The 16118-nt window shown below is 38.2% G+C and overlaps 2 long non-coding RNA genes across 3 annotated transcripts in view; both read right to left on the bottom strand.

The window, feature by feature from the left end:
• LOC137476858 (uncharacterized) overlaps nt 1-5399 on the bottom strand; it is a 27985-nt gene extending 22586 nt beyond the window's left edge. Inside the window, exon 1 of the long non-coding RNA XR_011000667.1 lies at nt 5307-5399. This is a non-coding gene — a long non-coding RNA (uncharacterized lncRNA). The remainder of the gene's footprint in view (nt 1-5306) is intronic.
• LOC137476857 (uncharacterized) overlaps nt 5397-16118 on the bottom strand; it is a 26542-nt gene continuing 15820 nt past the window's right edge. The window contains exons 2-5 of one of the 2 annotated variants that reach the window (XR_011000666.1): nt 15135-15208; nt 14494-14682; nt 13840-13992; nt 5397-5469 (exon numbers count right to left, since the gene is read on the bottom strand). This is a non-coding gene — a long non-coding RNA (uncharacterized lncRNA). Of the gene's footprint in view, nt 5470-10774; nt 10856-13839; nt 13993-14493; nt 14683-15134; nt 15209-16118 lie in introns of those variants that run through there. The other variant, XR_011000665.1, reaches the window with a different exon arrangement.

The following is a 16118-nucleotide window of genomic DNA, read 5'->3' as shown; positions in this document are numbered from 1 at the left end:
GAATATGAGTAGGTGTTAATATTTACAGCAATCTGTGGAAGGGAAAAGAGCATGTAGGATACAAATCCACACTTCATTTTATTTAACCAAATATTTAAGCATGTGTATAAGTCCCTTGAGGCTCCAGTGGGTGTGCCAAGGAATTTTTTCTCATTTAGCGGCTACAAAGTTTTAAAGAGATCTAAAACTTTATATGAAGAGGAATAATAAGTCATGAGGAAAAAAAATCTGCAACTTGCATCATTTTATCTGGAGATACATGCAGCATGTTAGAAATTCAAAAAGAGCTTATTGCACATACAAGACCACAAGAATGAGCAAATGCAACTCCAAGGAAGAATTGCATAAATAAATAGATCTCACAAAAAGCTATCTCATTTTCTGTACTTGGCAAAGAATATTCAGCCAATTAAGCCATTGAAACTGACTTCTGATTTAATTACTTGAATTTCTGACTCTCAGAACAATCACTCCTACACACAGTAAAATGACCTTATGACTGAGCATTAAGACAGAATGGTATCACATCTAAAAAAAGCTGTAGCACTTTACCATGCTAGAGACTGCTTTCTGAATTGAGAAAACAGTAAAATTACTAAGTTGTTTGAGGAATATTCATTGATAACACATCCAGCCAACTTCTTTTCTTCTGCCAGGTTTTAAATTACACTGTCTAGGTGTTACATGTTCCCTCATTTTTAAATACATTTTCTCCCAGCTTTGCTTCTAAAACTCACTGTAAGTCAGCTGCTTCCCTAGCTTAGTACTAGTATTTTTAGGGTTTTATTATGTGCATGTGAATGACTTCTTACTGTAGGATTGCTCATAAGTACAGTTACACTTAGGATTCTTCCCAAGTTTATGAAATAACTTGATTTCAACTCCAAAATTTTCAATATACTGCCAATTTTAAAACCTGTACATCCTCTGAGGTGTTTGACACAAGCAATCAATTCTAGAATTTTCTTTTATAGAAGTATATATATTACATAAAGCAATAAGGAAAGGTCAAACTGGTGACTGTTAAAGCTTCTATTAAGAAATGAGGTTATTACATCTTAATCACTGAACAAAAGAGGTATCTTTCAGAAAATCTCTTTCTAATCAAGGAAAATTTGCAATTCTCAAACAAGGGGCAACTTCAGATGAGTCCAGTGGTTATAAAACGTCAACTGCTTTGATCTTTTCAGGAAGAAAGTGTTACAGGAAAATGTGTTCCCCTCTATTCTGTTTGATAGCCCCAGTCTTGGCAGAAGCTGTTATATTTTCTTTGGATCCATTTCAGTATGCTGAAAATCTCTCTCCATGGAGAAACCTTCATCACTTCATTCAGCCTTTTAAGAATAAATATGTCAACATGCAGGATATTATAATGAGCTAAAGGGAAACACAAAAGCAGCTGAAGGTTTGAAAGTATTATGTTGACATTGTTCATTGTGGTATTGAACCAGAAAAAGCTGGACTTTTCTAATTCCCAGTGTCCTACCCCATTAAATCTAAATGCTAGCTTTTCATAAAGGGCATAAGACCTTACTCAAGACCTTATGACTTGGCTCAAGCTTTGAACATGAAAAACCTGGCTGAGGCACGCTGTTCTTAGATTATTCAAACTTTGGGGTCACAGTCTGCCGTTAATATGTGATGCTTGCTTTGATTTTTATGATCAGAGGGGATATATTCATTTATACTCCTTTGACTGTCTTAGAAATAACATCAGAATTGCCAAGAGAATTAGGTCAGACTTCTTTGGGAAAACTCAGTGTCCATTTTAAGAATGACAAGAGATAGACTACTCTCCAGTGAATCTTGTTCAATGCAAATTGAGAGGAACTACATCAGAAATGATACACAACACTGTGTCTGAACTCTACAGCATCAAATTATAAAACAAAGTTAACTTCTCTTAGTGTTCACCTTTGATGTGCCTCATTGATGACAAAGGGAGTTCAAAATAAGGACAATTTAGATGCCATCAAGACATCAGAGATGCAAATGAACAGCTTTTGCAATTGGCAGTTTTCTGCAGAGACTTATAAGAGAGACAGTGTTACCTTCAGTAAACATGTTTTTGAATCTAAAGCATTCATATTTCCCTGGGTTTCAGCTGTGAACACTTCCAGTTCGGAAGTTCCACGAAACTGACACATGAAGTCTCTGCAGAGCCCTACAAGCTCTGAAACACTGTAGTAAACTTCTTACAGGAAAGTCCTGCACAGAGGACTGCTTTGCAGCTATCTGCAGGGTTATATTTGTAGCTGCTTTGGCTATAGAAAACCTCTTCTCACAGAGGGGTCCTGTGCTGGACATTCTGCAAAGCAGAGAGGAGTGAGATGCACCAAGGTCTGCTGTGAACACCAAGGCCAGAGAAGAAGGAAAGGGAGGAGAAGCTCCATGCTCTGGAGCTGGAATTTCCCTGCAGCCTGTGGAGAGGATTACACTGGAGCAGATATCTACACTTCAGCCCATGGAGAACCCCAGGCCAGAGCAGGTGTTCCTGAGAGGTACTGCACCCCAGCTCCAGATTAATTTCCCACAAATCGAGTCTGTTTGCTCATGTCAGTAATTGGTGAGTGATGCCCCCATTTTTATTTGAGCCCAGGAGCATTTTTATCCTATCTTTTCCCTGGCCAGCTGAGGAGGGAAAGTAGGAAAGCAGCTGGGACAGCCAGCCAAGTTACCAAGCCACCACAACTCTATCCCAGGTAATTCAGATGTTTGATTTTTGAGGGCATCATGCTCCCTAAATATAACAACACCCTGTGTACATTTCTGGATGTTTTCTTTTTTAAAGGGAGACTAAAAGAGGACTTAGAATGTGTCAGGTAGAGTAATGGGACCAGACCTTGGTAATAAATTATTAAAATATTTATAATTGTTATGGTCTTGCCCTCTGAGGAGGATAATTCTTCTTTTTTATTGAATAGTCAATATGGTTGCTTTCCAGAAGTGTTTATGTGTTAGCATTTCAGAATGATGTAAAGAAAATGGGAGTTGAGACCTAGTTTGTTTTTTCTGATAACCAACAATTTGTTTCAGCATTCAGGAAGGCTGCAACATACCATGTGGAGCCAAATGCTTTTGAATCTGACAGCTACTTCCCAATAATTTCTTTAGTTTGCTTTTAGAAGCTTCAGAAGTCACCTAGCAGTTCTTCCACTGAGCAGACTTTCTCTGACCTTAAAGACCTGAAGTACATTAAACTGCAAAAAGCATCTATTTACAAAGTAAATGTATTTTCATTTATTCAAAGGGGACAGGAATCAGAATGTACAGTCCAATGGGAACCATGGAAAACTAGCATAAAATCTAATGAGACAAGGTGGAGGTAAAGAAGGAACAGTTAATTTGTACTTTCCAGGCTTTGTGTATGCAGAAGGCAACAAGAATAATTGTCATGGAAAGTCCAAAAGTTTACTAAAAATTTATTTTGAAGGAGTATGTAACTGAGGCAAAAATGTAAGAGATGCTTACACATCACAGTAGTCTAGTGGTGGACTGTAAAATACAGTTGAGCAAGAATTTTCTAATTATTAATTAGCTATCACTAGGAAGACTGGAGTCTGTTATCCAAATTATTATATTTTTAATATTATTTTAAGAAAAAACTCAATGAAAATTCATAGTATTTTATACATTTGCAATACTTACATTAGTATGGAGTAATTTTCGTCTTCAAATTGAACATAATTTTAAGATAAAATGGCCATTTTGACATCTAGAAAACAATGAATCTGAAAAGCCAAAACAATGGACTTAGAGCAGAACACTGATTTTCTTCAATTCACAGCTAAGAACTCCAATTTCTTTTTGATAGTGAAATTGTCATGAACAATATTTGCGTTGTTTTATTCTACAATATTTCAGCCTGAAATAACTTCAGGTTTTTATTAACTGCAAGACTGAGTCCTATTCATCAGTTAGGCAGGTGTATTGCCTGATAATGCAATAAGCTTTCCTGGATGTATGAGTTGTTTTATTTCTTTTATACCAGCAATCAGCCATTTCTTTTATACCAAGAGCATAATAAAAACAAAAGGCTTATTTCTTTCTTACTGGTAGGAGAGTTATAAATTATCATCCATCAGCAATAACTGTTGCCATTTAATAAAAAAAGAAACCTTTCCTAAATCTCTCATGGAACATAATAGATAAGAATAAACAATGATATTAAAGTTGGTGCCAAAATGAAGGATTGCTGCAAGTGAGGATGTGCAGTGAGGTTTGTGTAGATAACACAGTCTGGCAACCAAAAGGAACTAATTCAGTTGTAACACAACACATAATCCAGACTTTTCTGAAATCTAAATAGTCATAACTTGTAATAATCCTAACTTGTTGTTCAAGTATTTCAAAGACAAAAAATCAGTCAGAAGCACAAACTAATTTAAAAACAGCAACAATCAAGGCAGAATGTTCTAAATATTTCACCTGCAAAGTAGCTATCAGCTGTTCACCTCAGGATCTCCAAAGGAAAGTTCCTCTTTCAGTCCTGTCCTGCTTAGCTCAGACCATCAGTCCAAAGTTGGTGGATTTTTCTAGATTTTCTAGAACTAAATGCCAGCTTTAAACAACCAACATGGAGATTACTACTTCAGAAAGTCTAGAGATCTTGTAGCTGCAGCCAGATATGCACCATATTTTTAAAATTGCATTCCAGATGAAAAGTTACTGTCTTGGGTAACTGAAAAAAATCAACAAGTCTGAAAAGCCAGGTTTTCAAACAGAGTGGGCAAGCACTATTGGATGTGAACCTCTCTGCAGAACACTGCTTGCATTTAGATGGAGTGACTACATAATCAAGAAAACCTGCACAGAGTCTCTAGGAATAGGCAGAACAACAACAATGAAATGTGTTAACCAAAATCATTGTTTCTCCTCTTGCTCCAGTCAGGTTGCCCCTTTCAATGCTCTGTCCTGGCACAGAACACCCCTCAGCTTCTCTCAGCTAAAGGACTTTTGTGCATTATTTAACCACTTTCAAACTTTAACATATTCCACATGACAAGCACCATATTTTTTTGCCATATTTGTTTGTAATGTGTGGTGACTCTGTAAATATCTCCCATTCTCTTGTCACTCTTATTCTCTGCTCACACAACACAGTGCACAGTGTGTACTTCTGTGGAGGGCACTTCTTATACCTCAGCTGCAGAGCCCTTTCCCAGGTGCTCACTCTGTGCCTCACACTCAGAGGCTGCAGAAGGACAGAGTGATCAGCAGCTCAATAAATCAGCAATATCAGTGTATGAACTGGAGATCATGTTCCTGGAAAAACTGATTTGTGGATAGACTTATTGTCTTCCCACCTGTTATCCTGAGAAGGTGATCAGTCATCTTCTGTCTTTCACCTGGGCAAAAATTCTCTTTTCCATTTGCACAATGGCCATTTGGTGACTGGAGAGGGGAAGACATTTCTCCAGTTGAAGCAGGGCAGAGAGGGAAGCACAACCACATGGGAAGCTCCTTCACCTTGGGATGGAGGAGGCAGAGTGCAAAATGAGACAATGCTGAGGAGCACTCACCAGATGAATGCTGCCTGCCCCAGAAACCTCATCCAGGTGTGCTGCTGCAAGCTGACAATGGAAGGACAATACCCACAGCTTCCTATAAACCCTGAAATTCAATACTGGCTTCTTTAAATATAGATATGTTAACTACAAGGAAGATAAATTATGACCTAGCAATAAAATTCATAGGGTTGTCCTTTTTTTTCACTTAAAGTTTGAAAATTGAAAATATCTTTCCATTATCTCTTTCCTTGATATATAACCTTTATAAATCACTAGCACTCTATTACTCTACACTGTGAAACCAATTTATATGAGCAAATAATGATGTGATTTCCTTCTTTTTTATTTCCACATACACCTCACCAACTCGAGGCTAAGGAGGATGGAGTTAAGGGACTCCAGAGGATAAAGACACATGGGCCAGAGGGGATGTCAGAGAGGATACACAGGACATTCAACAGCAGAGCAGCAGGCTCACAGGGAGTGGATTAATATCCACTAATTTCCAGGAACCAGTCAGGATGGAGCATTAGAACATGCCATCTGTGAGAAAGGGTTGCTTGACAATATTTTAATAGGAGAGAAAAATCTTTATTTCCTACCCCTAATCACTTGATATGGATTAGTGTTAAATTTTGGAAAGTCACATCTCACTTCACTGGCAAAAGTTCTCTTACTGACAGTTGTCTCTTCCAGCCATTCTGAAATATTTTTTTTTCTCTCATTCCTTTCCTCTTTCACATTCTCCTTCCCTGCTCTAGTCTCTGGCAGCCCAAGTACACATCAGCTCTGTCCCTTTGCCCTTTAGAACTCATCCTAAAAGGGAAATTATGCTGGAGGCTCATTCCTGAGATTCCATCACAGCCTGGGGAATGCCCATAGTCCCGTATGAGCACCTCCAAAATCTTTGGCATGGATGGCCAAAGAAAAATTTTAGGGAAAAATTACCTTACTGCAAACATATTTTAAGGACCAGGTACATTTGATATCTGCAAAAAGGGTCAAAACTTCTTTCCTAAGGGGCCTTTCAAGAGACAGTGTAATGTACAAAAGAATCAAATGGTATTAAGAGCAGAAATTGCTTGCAAACATTTGTAGAACAATGAATTCAGCAAGACACTCAGGGTAACATTATAGGTTTTAGCATTTGGACATGAAAAGTCATTCTTCATGAACTCATTCATTGCAAATCCTAAGAAAATCATGACTTTTTTACTGGAGATGGAGAAGTGAGAGAATTTGTTAAATAGCCTCTGAAAATGATGCTGTATGCTTCAAAGATTAACAACATAAAACTTCCTTCATATAAACTGCAGCAATTCCTCTGTGTTTTAATAGCTTAACAAATATACTTAGGAATTTTACAATAAAAAGAAAGCGATAAGGCAATTATTTACTACCCACAAAGAGCTGTGAAACTATTTATTCAGTATAACATTTAAATTACACATTAGGTTAACAGGTTGTAAATGATAATCTAGCACAAACCTCAAATGATGGCTTTTGCTTCCCAGAGTGATAACATTATTCCCTGCTAGAAGGGAATAAAAATACAAATTCTTTTTCATTGTGACTGTGAAAACTTTCCAGTTACAATTCGCATGCAGTTCAATATTTTATGCACAAGTGAAGGAAGCAAGCAACATTTCCATGACAGAGTTATCAGTCTTTTTTTCATATTGCAGCTGTTTGGAAAGCCACAGGGCAGAGGCATTTATATATGAGATAAGCTCAGTCTGTAGAACAAATTAATGCTGGATTGTGCATTAAATGCCCTGTCTTTGGACAGCTAATTAGCTTTGTGATGCTCAATTAAGCTTTGAAAGGACATGTTGTGTTTCTTGATGGAAGAGCAAACATTTCCAGACTATTTCACATTCTCAGTTTTCTATTTCTATGACTGAGAAGTCCAAGAAGAAAAAGAAAAATCCAGCAGCCTTACCAAAAGGTATCAAAGTCTAAACTACAAAGTAGGCAACAAAGTTATTTTCAATAGTCCTAAAAACCTTTGATTTTATGTCAAATAGCTTAAAAATGTAAGCTAGTTTGGGATTGGAAGGAAATATAAATCCATGTCTTCAATGCTTCTTAAGCTAGAAAAGTAACAGGACCTCTTCAAGGAGTGGAGAGAAACCCTGTATAACAACTTCCAATGGTTTGTTAATATTGCCTCTTTATTGAGTAGTCCAAAATTTTCCCCCTTTTTTCTTCCTGGCTAGTATCCTAAGCATGAGCATTTAGCAAGAAACACTCAAGTGTCTTTAGCTTCCTCAGTCAACAGTATGAAAGAGACATTAACGTTTTAAGTCTGATGTTTCTCTTGTTATCCAAACCCCTTGACACTTAGGCAGTGAGGGAAAACCCTCCAAGTCCAGGTTTCTCACAAGAACTTCAATACTTGATCTTTTCTTTTTCCTGCTGGTAATAACTAGGCAGCTGACTTCTACCGTCTCTTTTTCTGCTTGCCAGCTTTAGAGTAGGAAAGCCTGGTTAAATTGCCATGGAGAGGAGGTAAAACTAAAAGAGATTCCTGGAAAGGAGTGATGGTTTTCAAATCCAAGCCCATGGTGGTTCAGGCTGCATTGAGCTCTAGCAGTGGGATCTCTCTTGTAGGGTGAGCAATCAAATTCTCTTTCCCAGTAAAATTTTCATTGCTCTGCACATTAATCTACTGTTGAGCTGCAAATGGCACATGCAGAGTATTTATTCAGTGACAGCCAATAACCAACAAAAGGAAAAACCTGTCATCAAATGCTGCCTTTGGCATTGTGAACCTCAAGAATCAGTTTCTTATCAGATTTCTGTGCTGGGGTATTTTCTTCACCCTGAATCTTAAAGATAAGAGCATTTACTAAGCACTTAGGATTGTGAAGTAAACAGACATCAGAAATTTCTGTCATAGATCACTGATGATAACACTAACAAAGAGTGTAAAAAATCTGAGAAAATTCTGAAGCTATGAAAAGGTTTTTCATCTTCACTAACCAGTGTTATTTATTGTACTTTACCAAGAAAATTCTGACTTTCAGAAACTACACCTCAGAGGCAGATGTGGAAATCCATCTTAAGGAAGGATTGTCATCTACCAACCTGCAGGAGTGAGTGCACATTTTGCATTATAATATATGTTTGTGTATATATATATATATATATATATATCCACATGCATATGTATTATATATAGTATTTAAGTAGGCCCATACAAACCTGCATGTTATTCTACCGCCTCAGAAATGTTCCCTTGTCAGAAACAGATGGAACAGCTGTGCATCAAGACTATTTTTCTGTAGCTTTACTTTTAAGGATTTTTACTTCCAAAGCTCCAATTTTGTATACAATGCTATACAAGTATATAAATACATGTATTCTGCACAAAAAAAGATTACATGTACATCTGTACGACCATTACAAAGAAACCCTTTTAAATATGAGCCCATTTTGTGTTTTATTTTTTTGCTTCAATCTGTTTTCCCTGGAGAAAACATTCAGTGTTCTCGCTCTTGCAACTCCTGTTTGGGAAGGAAAAAAAATTCCTCAGGGTTAAGCAGTAAAGTCTTTGAAATCAGAAGTTAAATCCACAGGTAGCAATACTGAGAAAGCAGTCCTTTTTATGAGCTCAAATGAAAACTGATCTAGAAGCCACAAGGAAACATTAACACTAATTTAGAAATCGTTCTCGAAGTGGTGTATGGAATTTGTTGTACGGCAGTTCAATCTCTTACAGATATTCCAGTACAGACTACCTTTAAAATTTATCCTGAATGTGCCTATAAGGACTTCATTATGGCATTCCTCAAATGTTAACATGAATTAGGTCTTGATGCCTCTCTTGGAGGAGGAAAACAAAATGGCAGCAGGTGCAGCCGGAAGGCACAACTTCCCACCAGGATGGAAAACTGCAGTGCACAAACAGAGCTAAGAAGCCTGTTCTCCACATAGAGAAATCAGCCTGAGCACATCATTGCCTGGCACTGAAAACAGCTCTCCAATAAATATATTAATACTTCTCCCAAACTGTATTTTCAATTAAGAAACCTGAGATATTTTTCAGGTGTCAGTAGCAAAACCAACCACTTCTCTATTTAAATATCAAAAAGAGAAAAATCCCAACATTTTTAATCACTGCTCGTCTGTGAGCTGCACCTCTGTGACAATCAAAGGCTCAACATCCTCAAAGCCACACAGAATGTTTAGATTTGCAGTTATGACTGCTTGCACAATGCTTTAAATGTTCAAAGCACACAAGTGGTCTTGAAAATCTTAACAGTTATAACTACTAAAAAAATATTTTCAATTCCTTGGTTACTCTCATATTGCATCTTTTTTTCTTTTTTTTTTCCTTGATTTTAAAGACAGTTTTATTTCTGCCTGTTTGCTCCCTCAAGATTCATACCACCACTTTTAATTAAACAGACTGCAAACTCTGAACCCACTTCAGATATGCCAGGCCTCATACACCTGTATATAACACAGAAGTGCTTCCTCTAGAAAGCTTTCAGAGAAACAGCATTGGTCTGAGCTGTATTTAACGTTCTCAGAGTGAATCTGGTGCTCTGTCAAGAGTGAGGAATTAGTGAGAGCCCACCATGAAAGGAAGAGAGCTTGCTTTGTTCTGAGTCAAGAAAAAACCAGCATCACTACTTCCGAGACTGTGCATGAACTCTGCTCCACTTTGTTTTACAAAACCTTTAATATCATGGGTTTAAACCAGAGAGAGTTCAAAATGCACCAGAATAGATCTGCTGATTAAATAAATTATTAAATATTGTGCTGTATTACCCCTGGAAATTCTATAGTGCGGGTTCCCAAACTAACCCTCTGAAGCCAACAGAGAGGGGAACAGTAGGTCCTTGAGGCACTGGTTTCTAAGACTTTGCATAATCCAAGGTCACATGAAGGAAACCAACATGCCCAGAAAGGAAAAGCAGGTGGAAGAATTAAACAGAAAATGCACAATAACTGAAACCCAAAAATGTGTTTAGGGAGAAACAGGAAACAAACCTTTTTTGTAACAGGAGAAACAACAGCAGGTGAAATTCTTCTCTCAGAGGTGTTTCTCAGCCTCCAAAGACGTGGCCTATGTGTCTCAGCCTGGCTGAGCCACCGCTGGGGCAGCAGAGCCTTCCCTGTGCCCTGCAGGCTGCCGCAGGGCCTCAGTGATTCCTGCAACCGAGCCTGGACCAGTGGTTCCTGCAGCTGAGCTGGGCTGACAGCAGACCTGCTGCTCTCCTTCGCTGTCTTCCCCAGCTCCCTCCCGGCAAAGCCCCCTTGGAGCTCAGAATCCTCCCTCGATGGGAAACACAGGGCTCAGGATAAGCTCTGAAAGACATTTCCACCTTAGCAGCCTGTGAACAAAGATTAATGTCAGTAGAACCCCAGATAAAAGCTTGACTGTGTCTAATGCCAGAAATATTCCTTATTTCCCCTTTCATTATGAAAAATGATTTTATCTTGACTTTTCAGAAATACAGCATGATTGCTCTTTCAATTAACTTACTGTTCTGTTTTCCATTAGTACAGTACAGAATAACTGTAACCCATCATGCTGGCCCAGGGCTTTTTTCAAAGATGCTGATTTACAGCAGAAAAGGGATTTTGTGTTTCTTGCCAGTTATAAAATTGCTAAGGTAAAGCCAGGAAGCAGACATGTTAGCATTCATTTCATCTCCAGCTCCTTCTATTTCTCCATGAAAATTGCAGCAGGCAGTTCAACATAAAAGAAAGTTATTAAAAATTCCACAATTCCACACCCTTGAAGCAATCTTCATAAAACTGATAAAAAATTCAACTTTCAAATTGCTTAATACAGCCTTCTCTTGACTAACACAGTTATCCTAACTTAAGGACCTTTTAAACTAATGACCTGGAAGGAATACAGAATATTTCATTTGAATCTCTGCAAAATTTGAAGAAATGCTCTGTACTCTGATTTTTTTGCATCTCTTAGTACCCTGAGCATCCTTCTCTGCCATGGAAACTTACAGGAAAGAACAGGGTTATTAATAATGCAATACAAGTGATTAAGTACATTTCAACTCAGAAATATTAATAAGTTGCTGGTTATATATTTAAAACAAAGTCATGAATACATAACGTCTTACAAGTTCCATTCAAATATTACAGTAGTTGAAATAATGAAAGTTTACTTAACTAAACCACCTAGGAGCAGAACAAATAATAAATTAATTTTGGACTTTGTTTTTGAATTGGAGTTATGATAATTTATATCTCATAGCTCTTTTTCAAACACAACACTTGAATAAAAAAATAAAAATAAAAAAAAAAACTTTAGTGGCTTGAATCTACATTAAAAATTAGATTCCCAAATTTGTCCAGTTTAGTGAATGCCAGTTATACCACTAAGATTTCTTGAAAGCTTCTTAAAAGCTTCCCTACACAAGACAATACACGTAAATCAGTCTACAGTAGCCTAAGAATCAAACAGAAACTAAACATGTGTTTCTGTCAGCCTCTTTAGAGGAAGTGGCCCAGGTTTCTAAAGGCTTTGTTCAGAGCAGCCCTGCAGAGGTGCACAGATCTGTCCTGCGAGGTGCTGGGTGATGGCGCAGACCCGAGTGGCACCTGCAGCCCCCTGCTCCCGTTCCCAGCTGATTCCTGGCACAGCCCCGAGCAAACAGGAGTGCAGGCCCCCAGCTAAACCAGCCCCTTATGAGCTGCTGGTGTGTTCCCACAGTCATCACTGGCCCACAGAGTCAATAAAATAATTCCCTCAAGCCAGACTTTCCCTCAGCAGAGAGACACGAGCTCCAGAGATGGTGCTTAGACAAGAGTTAGTGACAATCCATGCTCCCGACCTGCAGCTTAATGGGATGGTTTCACATCCCCCAGCTTTCCTGACACTCAGATCCTGCTGTAGCACTTGCTGACAGAGTTAAAATTCCTGCACCCTGACAGGGGGATGGCCTGTTTTGTGAGGAAGCATGAGCAGTTTAAGACAAACATGAGGAAAGGTAATATTTTGCAGCAGAGCGTTCCCACATTTCCCATCAAAGCCTCTTCGCCTCTCACAGGGCCAAATCCTTCTTCCACACACCAAGACTACTCCTTTTGAACTTCTGCTGGGGTTTTAGCTCTGATTTGAGAACAAGATTGTGTATTGATTAGCAAGAGAAAGAGAAAGATCTGGCTTTGAAACTGTTCTTTTGAAGATATTTTCTTCCAGCTTCATGTAAATATCCAAAGAATTTGGGAAATATTTGCAATGGCATTCAGGTAGCAGGATAAAATCTTGATATATATGGAAGGTTCTGATCTGATTACACTGAGTGCTGCAGAGATCTGGATGAGTGGGTATCCTCTTGGATGAGGGAGTACCCACTTGGACTCACATGCTATCTCCAAGGGGTACTTTTTAAAGCCAATTATCTGATCAAAATTAATTTGTATTTAAACAACTGCAGAAATTAGTTTCTTTTAAGTACTCACTTTTATAAATTGTAGATGCAACTTCATTATCTGATGAAGTACAGTGCAGAAAGTGGCACCCTCGCGCAGTAACTGAGCACATATTTGTGAATAACATTCATGATTTCTTAAATTTTAATGTATACCATAGGGACATAGGCTAATATCTGGAGAACTTCAGAGGTTTCTGAAGATGGATGCTTTGATTAGTTGAGCTTAAGAGCACTGTATGTTACAACCAAGCCTCTGTCACACCTGGGAAAAAAGATCCAGCAGCTCACATAGACACAGTAACACCACTTCAGAGCAAGATCTAAGTACAGACAAACAAATGAGAGGAAAAAGCCTTAACCCCATTTGAGAGAGAACTTAATGCCAAGCAAGGTGCAGGAGGCAAATCTCCCCCAGAGCATGGAACTGAGTCAGCTCCTTGTGAAGCCCCATCCAAGGCTCAGCAGTAACACTGTCCTGGCTCAGAGTGCCCCTTGGCGTCACACAAATGACTCTTGGGAGAAGTGCTTGCTGTTGACCTCTGCCTGCTGCCTGTAAAGTCAATGGAAAAGCTCCTGCTGAAGGAAATGCGAGCACAGGCAGCCGAGGGGAAGAGGCTTTTAAGACGTTTCCCATAATATGCACAGTGAGAAAGCAACTTTACTTGCACGGTTGGTTTGAACACAGCATTATCATGCTTTGAGCACACCTATTTTCTGGTGAGCTACAGTGGTTGTTAGAGTTTAAGCACAATCTGCCATCACATAATAAAGTCAACACATTACGCTTTAATTGGATGGAGCCATTTACACAGTAGTAACAGGGACTGAGAAGCAAAACACAACTCCTCATTTTCTTAAATCTATAACCAGCTGCTTTCACTGCAGGAATAAAGGGTATGTGCCTCATTCACCTCTTATTCGTCTTTGTGTTTTGCCAGGTAATTTAAGAAATATTTACAAAAAACCCACTGTTTTCAGAGATTGAGTCATTCAGTAACTCAGCTGCTTGCAGGGGAATCAATCTGCACAGGAGTGCAGGAGGAGCTCCAACAACTTTTGCAAAGCTACAAAATCCGTGGATAGAGAAAGCAACAACGCAAAAGGTGAAAGAACTAATTTTCCAGAAGAAATGTCCCAGTGATAAAAATACAGCTTAATTTAATGCACTGACAGAGACAAGGACTCCAAAATGTTTTGACAGATTTTACTGTAGAAAGAGAAAATTAAATGTATAAGAAATAAATTATTCGCTGCAAGCTTTTTCCCAAATTAAACCTCAGTATTTCTTTTAATGTATTTTCTGGATGCATTTCATTCTAAATGAAACTTTATAACCTTTTAACCACATCTTACTAATTCCCCCTTGATGGCCTGAATAGCACTAATCAGATGAAACATTTGACTGGATAAATATTGTAGTGGTTTTTCTTCAGTTGCAAACATGCACTGTTGGTGCCATTGTGCCAGCATCAAACATACAACTTCCAAACCTGGAACTGCTGTCCAACTCCATCTCGCCAATAAACCATGGATGATTTTAGGAAATAATTCTAAATTTATGCAACCATTGACAAACATGAATCATTACCAAATGTAGTAAGTATTTCCATAAATTCTATGGCATAATTCATCTAAATATCATTATTATATTTTTTCCCCTCCCAGTGTTTGTGGAAGGGCTTGTGTTCCAGCAACAGCAAATACTGCTCCACAGCACAGGCAATGCAAAAACAGAGACTCCAATGTGAGAATATCTATCATTAGAAGAGTAGAAATTCAACATAAGCTGCTTCTTGTAAAAAGCTGCCAACATTTAAAGTTTCATCTTCACCCATAATTTTATATCTTTGCTCCTGTTTCTCTTCAAGATGTATTTTGAACACGATTTTACTGTATTATACATCCCTGAGCAGTCTGTTTGATTTTTGCACTACCAACTTTGTATAGATTGAGTTAATAGAAGCTTCTAGTCTGTTTACTCCTATCTACTTCAAAACAAAAAAAGCTTTTTTTTTGAGTAAATGTAGTTATGAGCAATATTCTGGGTATTTTTATCTATATAATTTATTGCGATAAACATATTTACACAATATTCTTCTACCTTCACTAAAGCAAGTGCTTCTAAATACATATTACTATGTAACACAAAGAAACCCCTACAGACAGCTCATATTGCATTCTCTGGGTATATGGCACAAGACTGTACCTGTAAAAATCATCCTTTAAAAGCAGTGTCAGGTGCCACAAAGCAAAGATGTTCCCTCCAATTGCACTGGGCCTCTCATCATCACTGGAGGGGAAAAATGACACTGAGACACTGTGTGGGAGCTGCTGTACACACGTGATGTCCATATGTTAAACATGACTGAGACACGATATTGGGAACGCAAACCAGGGGAACTTAAGCTCTGATTTTAAAATTGAGAACATCTTCCTAACAAGTCTAGAACTGACTGCTCCAACAGCAAATAAGGACACAATTTTTTTTCCTACTTTGGCAAGTTACACAAGAACTGAAATACGCTTCATATATCACAAAGCATATGCTTGTTGCTCCACTTGTAGCACATGGGAAATCATTAAATAATGCCTTTACACTGCAGTCTAATTTCAAGGTGAAATGTCTCCAACTAACTTGAAATACAGAACAATAATTAGAATGACCAACTCATACCTCATTCATTATCTTGAACAAAAATGAGTTAGTAGTTCAAAGAAAGCCTGGAAGTTTGTGACATACTTTTCTCTCTAAATTGTTGAAGAAAATCCACCAGTGTTCAGAATTAGCAATTATAATAAACTGATTTAGTTTTCCAAGAGATAGTGGCAAAGAGATAATAGTGGCAGTATTGCCTTCCAAGCTAACAAAATGATGCAGATAGCTTTGATATCAATTACTGCCTTTGCAGTAATTGAAAAGACTTCTTGTCATTGTGAAAGAGGCTCATGTAATGTTCCAGAGCCAGTTAAGACCCAGCAATGTCAGTGTAGTCACTCCAGTCTCTCCTCCCTCCGGTCCGTGGCAACTTTTGAGATTTTCAACGTTCCACTTCAATGCCTAAAGTCCTATGGGAAGTATCCAGACCAAGCACTGCAGTAGTTTTTACTGTTACAAAGTGCTTCTGTAAAACCTGCCTCAGTCTGTGACAAAGTTTCACATGCTTGAGTGAAGGCACAGCAAGAAATGGGG

Source organism: Anomalospiza imberbis, chromosome 7, assembly GCF_031753505.1.
Source record: "Anomalospiza imberbis isolate Cuckoo-Finch-1a 21T00152 chromosome 7, ASM3175350v1, whole genome shotgun sequence".
Classification (NCBI taxonomy): Eukaryota; Metazoa; Chordata; class Aves; order Passeriformes; family Viduidae; genus Anomalospiza; species Anomalospiza imberbis.
This window is presented reverse-complemented; position numbering and strand designations above follow the sequence as displayed.